Consider the following 7,697-nt stretch of genomic DNA (forward strand, 5'->3'; position numbering starts at 1 on the left):
CCACTGCATATCACCCAGAAATAGATGGTCAGTCAGAAGTCTTGAACATATGTCTTGAAAGCTACTTTAGATGTATGTTAGGAGAAAGGCCACAAGATTGGCAAGTTGGCTTCCACTTACTAAATGGTGGTATAACTCAACATATCACACTGCCATACGTATAACACCCTATGAACCACTGTATGGATGTCTACCTTTGAATCACCTACCCTACTTGGCTGAATTGTCAATGGTAGCCATGGTTGATAAAAGCATGCAATATAGAGAATCTGCCATCAAATTACTCAAATTTCACCTGAAAGGGGGCTTAGGACAGAATGAAGCAACAAGCTAACAAACATCGATCAGACAGGCACTTTGAAGTTAGAGATTGGGTCTACTTAAAGCTACAACCCTATAGACATCATTCGGTAAGAAATGTAATGAATAAGAAGCTTGCTTCCAGGTTTTTTGGACCTTTCAAAGTAGAACAAAAAATTAGGAAGGTAGCCTACAAACTGCAGCTGCCTTAAGGTTCTCAATTCCACCAAACATTTCATGTTTCTCAGCTCAAGAAGCATGTGGGAACTCTGCCATACCTGTTATCGATACTCAAGGATCTTAGGCCGATGAACCAATTCGAATCATAGATAGAAGGATGGTTAGATGAGGAAATACAATAGAAATAGAGGTGTTGATTGAATGGGCAAACTCATTCCCAGAGGATGCCACGTGGGAACCACTTCAGCAGGTCAAGGACACCTATCCTCATATAGATCCTAGAGGACAAGGATATTCTCAAGGGGGAATACTGTTATGGTCCAAGACATCTGGTGGGCCAATACAGTGGGTCAATCACTTATTGGGCTGCATTAGAAGGTTAATTGAAATGGCGCGTTGAAGGGAGCTGTTGAAACGCGGGAGGGAATTTCATTTTGGCTATTTCTGTTAATATAACTGCTTAGATAGTTGTCAAGCTATTCCCTTATTTTTCTCTTTCTTTTATATTTTTTCCATTTCAGCCTTTAAATCCGATGTAATGGTCTTTACATCATTCTTATGAAATCTACTGAAATTAAAGTTCTCTCATTTTCCTCCAATTCTTCTCCATCAAACTGGTTTTTTTCTCTCTTTCGATCATGTTCTTAACAATATTTCATTTGAATACTGACGGATATTGTATGCTAATTTAGTGACCAGATTTGAGATTCTAAATAGCTAATAAATATAAAGAGGAGAAGTTTGACAAATATCGGTCCACAAATAAGGATGAAGTTGAGAGAAGGAGAAGAAGCTTTTAGAAAGGAAAGATAAAAGACATTGACCCAGTTCTAATTGAAATAGTTAAATATTTAGTCTTAAAAAGGGTGAAATGCTGATCACGTTATTCACTTTGGGCTAATTTCATGATCAGTGCTTTTATAGTTGGTATATCTATGTCTAACTAATTTTTTTTTTAATTTCATGTTTAATTATAATAATTAATTTAGTTTTTGTTTTATTATTAACTCTATGTTGATATTTTATGTTATTATTTTATTTAATTCTATGTTATTTACTTCATATTCGCTTATTAAGTTAATTCCTATTCTAATTTAAATTTAAATTTTAATATTAATTTTAACTATTCTACCTTTTCAGTTATTTTTTTTAATAAAATCGACTAGAACTTTATTAATATAAAGAGAAAAAACATAATTCGGCCTAAGGATAGGATTAGGCCTAAAAGATTTGACAGGCTTTCGGCCTTCCCAAACAGAAACAAAATTAAAAGAAAATAAAGCCTAGGGAAAAGACAAAAACAATTAAAGCTTATAGAAAAAAGGAAACCTAGATTAAACCACTCTAGTCGATTTAGGAACAGCTGGACGCCTCTTGCCATCGTCTTTTCACATCCTAAGTCCCATCTGTTCAGTCGATAACTCTACCATACCTGGAGTAATTTGCTATCCGCTCCTCTTCATCCTTCATGATACAAATCTCAGTCTGGGTGTCTTCTCCACCGTCCCTCCGGATTCGGGTGACTAAGCTCCGATGCCGCTTTTACCAAGTTTGTGTCCTCTCATTTTCTTAACGATTATTCTACAATTTTGTGAGCGTAGGTATTCTCTGATCAATTGATAAACTGGAAACTGATTTCTTGAAAATACATCTTCTTGGTTTTAATATCAGTAATGATTGCGTCTATGACTGACTTGTCTTTCTTCATTGACTGGCATTTCCTCAAAACTGTGCGTGAATCCCCCATTAACGTTACTAAGGGAAAACCCAACGAAGCTCCTAGGTTAATTGCATAAAAGTCCCGCATAAGCCTCGCTGCAAAAAGAGATGGAACATTGGTGTTAAGAAAGGTCCTTGTTGTTAAGAGTTTCCCCGTTCGATTCCAAACCACCACGCTCGATGCCGATTTGAAATTTCTCTTATCGAAAGCTGCGTCGAATTGAATCATGACCCTGGAATAGGTAGCTTGCTGACTATGGCTTCTGTCTGTATTCAAGGTATTTCTTCTTTCTATCAAACCATCAAGTTCTTCCAAATACCTTTGAACTTTTTGTGCTAACTCTCGTCCTACTTCTGATTTTCTTTCATGTACGAGCTTGTTTCTAGAGCCCCAAACGACCTACAGTCTGCAACAGAATGTACGACACTGTTTCGGGGTACTTCTCTTAAAGAGCCAGGTAAGCCAGTCCTAGAAACTTTGAATCATAGAGTTATTAACCCAAGAGAGATCTAATATTTGCCAAACCTCTGATGTTGTAGGACAGTGCCGAAAGACGTGGGAGTTGTCTTCTTCCCCAAGACCGTACCTAAGGCATACTGTAAAATCAGCCACTCATTTGTACTTTAAATTAACTAGAGTAGGAATTTAGTTCTAGGATATCCTCCATATTGAAATTAGGATTTTTGAGGGTAGATGTAGATTCCAGAGTTTTTTGTAGAAATCCTTCAAGTCAGCCTGTATTAATAAGTTATTAGGATTTAAGCTAGCATCTTGTAATAGTTTGTAGGCGCTTCTGGCTGAAAATTCACCAGATAGTTCTCCCTGCCACACTTGAAAATCGTCGTTAAGAGTTTCCGTAAGAGGGATCTGCAAAATCATTTGAGCAATATTTGCTGGAAAGGTATTTTTAATTAAATCTGCCTTCCAAGTGTGATTTGTAGCATCTATTAAATCAGAAACTAACTTTATTCCATTAACATTCCTATTGCTCCAATCATCAATGCCCTTACTTGGAATCCAACGATCATCCCAAATGAAAATTTCAGTTCCCCTTCCGGTTCTCCAACACAACCCACTCTGCAGTATGCCCTTGGCAGCCCAAACACTCTTCCAGGTAAGAGAAGGTAGGTTTCCTAATTGTGCATTAAGAAAGTCTGAATGCGAATAATATTTTGCTTTAAGGACTCTTGCTAATAAGGAATTCGGGTAAGTAATGAGGTGCCAACCCTATTTGGCTAATAATGCAATATTAAACTGGCTAATATTACGGAAACCAAGACCACCATTTTCCTTTAAGGTATAAAGGTTCCTCCAGGCACACCAGTGTATTCCCCTTTTGCCTTGTACCTTCCGCCACCAAAATTTGGCGATAATACTTTTGAACTCAACGCACAATGATTTAGGTAAAAGAAAACAGGCCATTATAGTAGGTAGGAATGGCTTGTAAAATGGACTTAATGAATACCTCTTTCCCACCTTGAGATAGATGTTAAGTTCTGAAATGATTCCCTTTTCTTCCTTCCAACTATGTTAGGCAATCCAAGATAGCGTTCCAGATTGTTTGAGCTTCGTACTCCCAAAATATTAACCACCACTCTTCTATCATCATCTGATGTGTTCTTGCTAAAAAAGACGGTTGATTTATTGAAATTGACACGTTGCCCTGAGCAAGTTTTGTACTCTAAAAGAATTCCTTTTAAAAGAGTAGCTCCTTTACTAGTTGCCTCACTAAATAAGACGCAATCATCTGCGAATAGTAGGTGCGATACCTACGGTCCACTTCTACTTGCTTTTACTCCCTTTAGTAGCTTTTCTCTAGTTGAAAGTCTCATTAAGCTAGATAAGCCTTCCCCATAAAAAAGAAATAAAAACGAGCTCAATGGATCTACTTGACGTAATCCCTTTGATGGACAAAATTTCTCGCTTGTGAATCTGTTAACAACAACCGAATAGGAGACAGAGCTAACACATTTCATAATAGTCTCGATCCATTTAGTACCGAAACCTATTTGAACCATTATTTCTTTTATAAAATTCCATTCGACTCTATCATAAGCTTTAGTCATGTCTAACTTCACTGCCATGAATCTTTTTTCCCTACCCTCTTATGATTCAATGTATGAAGGATTTCATAAGCTAAAAGTACATTATTCGAGATCAATCTCCCTGAAATAAAAGCACTCTGGGCTAAATCAATACATTTTTCAATAACTCCTCTAAGCCTATTCGCAATAGCTTTTGCGAAAATTTTATAGATCAAATTGCATAGGCTGATGGGTTGAAACTGTTCATATTAAAGGGGTTGGCAATTTTTGGAATGAGTACTATATGATTAGATTTAATTTGTTTTAGCTCTTTACCTTTATTGAGGATTAGTAAACAAAAGTTGATGACATCATTCCCAATAATGTGCCAGCATTTCTAGAAAAATAAAGTTGAAAATCCATCTTCCCTGGAGTTTTTGTGTTTTCATCTTAAACAATGCTTCTCTAATTTCTTTCTTTGTGTAAAGCGCCATAAGTGTCTAATTATCCTCCTCAGAAATACATCTATCAATTCCTGACAACAAGTGATTGTAGCTTCCTTTTCCATCTGATTGAAATAAATTTTGAAAATAAGATCGCACAATACCTTTCATTTCTTGAATGAGCTTTGTTTCTCTGCCTTCTTCATCTTGCAATTTATGAACCAAATTTCTTTTTCGACGTTGCGTTGTTTGACTATAGAAGAAAGCAGTGTTCCTATTTCCAAATTTCAACCAATTGATTCATGTTCTTTGTTCCCAATAACGCTAATCTTTGTCAATTTCAAATTCAGTTGAATCTTAGTATCGATCAATTCAGCTAGATTAGAGTCATCTCTCTCACCTTCTGTAAGTTCAAATAATCTAGCTGTAAGAAATTTCTTTCATCTTCTTCTATCAGTTTGGATCTGATCTGTCCAATTCCTCAAGCCAAGTTTTAAAAAATCTAATTTCTACAACTGATCACTTGATGATATCCCCCAAATGCTTTTAACCTCAGTATCAAATGACTCCTCAAGTATCCACCAAGCTTCGAATTTAAATTCTTTCATAGTCAGCCAGTTTTCATTCTTTCGCATGTTGATTAAGAGGGGATAGTGATCGAAAAAAAATGAGTGAGATGTAGAATAATTACCTCCAAAAACATTGCCATCCATTCATCATTTGCAACCCCTCTATCAAGCCTCTCTTAAATATTTGTTTCAGGTAGAATTCCCTTCTCCAATGTGAACCATTTTCCAGAAAACCCCATATCCATTAAATGACAATCTGCTAGGACATTACGAAATGATTCCATTCTCCTTTTATCTCGAGGTAGACCTCTATTTTTTTTAAATCCATACATGATTTCATCAAAGTCCCCGCAGACAAACCAAGGGATCCCTTTATTAGTGTGTATGTTCCTCAATGTAGACCAAGAACTCTCTCTCTTGTGCATATAGTGACCCGTAGAAACCAGTGAATCTCTATTTATTTCATACTTCATTATCATCAACCACCACATCAATGTCTTTTAGAAAAATTTTGAAGCGTGACAGATTTCATTATGGCACGCCAGACACAGTCTTCCTCTAGTACCGTCCAGTTCAACTTCAATCCCGTTTGCATAACCACAAGTATATCGAATTCTTTCCATCTGAATTTTACAAATCTTTGTCTCCTTAAAGAGGACCATTTGGGGATTTTGTGTCTTCAGCACATGTCGAAGTCTTCGGATAGTTCGTGGACTCCCCAACCCACGGACATTCCAGCTCAAGATTTTCATTGCGCTCGGTCGGCTTGCCTCTTGGCAGCCGCCGATGAAAATTGAGTAGTTTCCAACAATCTCTTATTTCTTACTGTCAAAGTATTATTATTGCCCATTACTAATGAGCCCTCTATCTCCCCTCTAGCTCTTTTTTTCCCTTCTTTTTGATTAGAACACCATCTTTCAGGTCATGCTCCATATTGTTTAGGGCTGAATCTTCTAATACTTTTTCCCTCACGTAATTCCATAAAGCCTTTCTGCCTTCCAGATTGAATCCCAAAATTGGATCAAAGAGTTGTCTATACCCTGCTTTTTTATTATCAATAGCTCACGAATTATTTCCATTCATAAGATTATACTCTCGGCCACCATTTAATGTCTCGTCACATTTATCCCTCAACTATACACTATTCATCGCTAAAGACCGTCGAGATTGAGCTCGTAGCGATAGATCCCAGCCCATATTAGCAATTTCCACACCAAGCACCATTTTTGTTTCGCAAAAAAAATCATTATGGCCTAATCGGCCACAGTAAAAGCAAAAAAGGGGATAATCTTTCATACTTGAACTTCACATAAGTGCAATTCCCGCAATATATAATCTGCTTCTTTCTCTTTAACGGGCACCAGACATTTATCTGAACTCTTACTCGCATATAGTTTCTGTTTTCTTTCCCCAGATTCAAACCATTGTATTCTAAGAACTTCCCTACAAAGTTGTCTAATTGTACTGACAAATTTTTAGAAAAAAGACCAATAGGGACATCATGGATCTGAGCCCAAAAAGGTGTCATGAATAGGGGCTCTTTTTAATGGATCCTCCCCTTATTGTAACTTGTGTAATACTAGCAAATGATTATTAAAGGTCCATAGGGACCCTTTCAAAACCCTATACATATCCATAACATGATAAAACTGGAACAAAAATCGTTTTTCTCCTAGATCTCGAATATGGACACCTGGACAGGATGCCAAAGGTTTGCCATAGAACTTTTCATAACAGAAAAATGAATAAGACTGGCTGTTAAAAAGCAACCCACTAACTTGAAAACCTTCGCTTCTTGTTCAGAATTGGGCTCAATTTGGATTTGTAGTACTGCATCTTCTTCCTCATTTAGTGTTAAACCCGCTAATTCAGTCTCCATTGATTTCAGGCAAAGATCCCAGTTCTGAAAACCGTTTCTGTGTAAGAACCACGAAAGATCTGAAGTGCGCCGCCGCCAACCACACTCTCAATAAGAACAAGAAACAATAAAACCTAAAGAAGACGTGCCAAAGAAGGCAGACTGTTTCGTGCTAGGGTAGCAGATCTTGTTTACTTTAATTAAATAGTTCGAGTTTATAAGATTTAAAATTTACCTTTTCATTTATTGATTTGTTAATTTTTTGGTGAAAAAATTGTTAATTTTAAAACTTTTTTTAAAGTTAAAAGTTTCATAAAATTTTCAATTTAAAATAGCATATTTTAATTTATCCTTAAAAAATATAGTTGAAAGTTAAAATTTTTAAAAATAAAACAGAATATAATGTTTATAATAAAGATAAATAATATTTAATTAAAATAAAGTTAAATAATAATTATCTTAATAAATTTGTATATGTTAATTATCTTAATATTTATTTCAGAATCATACTTATTACTTATTAAATGGTTAGTTCTTCTATATTTAAATTGTAAGTTCATATTACACCAAAAAAAAAAATGTAAGTTCATATATCTTATTTAT

The 7,697-nt window shown here is 35.7% G+C and overlaps 1 long non-coding RNA gene across 4 annotated transcripts; it reads left to right on the top strand.

Moving 5' to 3' along the window:
* Positions 1–1,637: 1,637 nt before the first annotated feature.
* Positions 1,638–7,336, top strand: LOC107933530 (uncharacterized). Of its 4 annotated transcripts, none has more exons than XR_001693648.2 (5): positions 1,638–2,477; positions 2,587–2,657; positions 2,740–3,101; positions 3,247–3,314; positions 7,125–7,336. It is a non-coding gene; the product is annotated as an uncharacterized lncRNA (long non-coding RNA). The 4 variants fall into 4 exon arrangements; XR_001693649.2 differs by having other exon boundaries at positions 1,639–2,477; positions 3,247–3,324; XR_005899680.1 differs by having other exon boundaries at positions 1,639–2,477; positions 2,745–3,101; positions 3,247–3,324.
* Positions 7,337–7,697: the final 361 nt, after the last annotated feature.

Source organism: Gossypium hirsutum, chromosome A08 (genome assembly GCF_007990345.1).
Source record: "Gossypium hirsutum isolate 1008001.06 chromosome A08, Gossypium_hirsutum_v2.1, whole genome shotgun sequence".
NCBI classification, from domain to species: domain Eukaryota; kingdom Viridiplantae; phylum Streptophyta; class Magnoliopsida; order Malvales; family Malvaceae; genus Gossypium; species Gossypium hirsutum.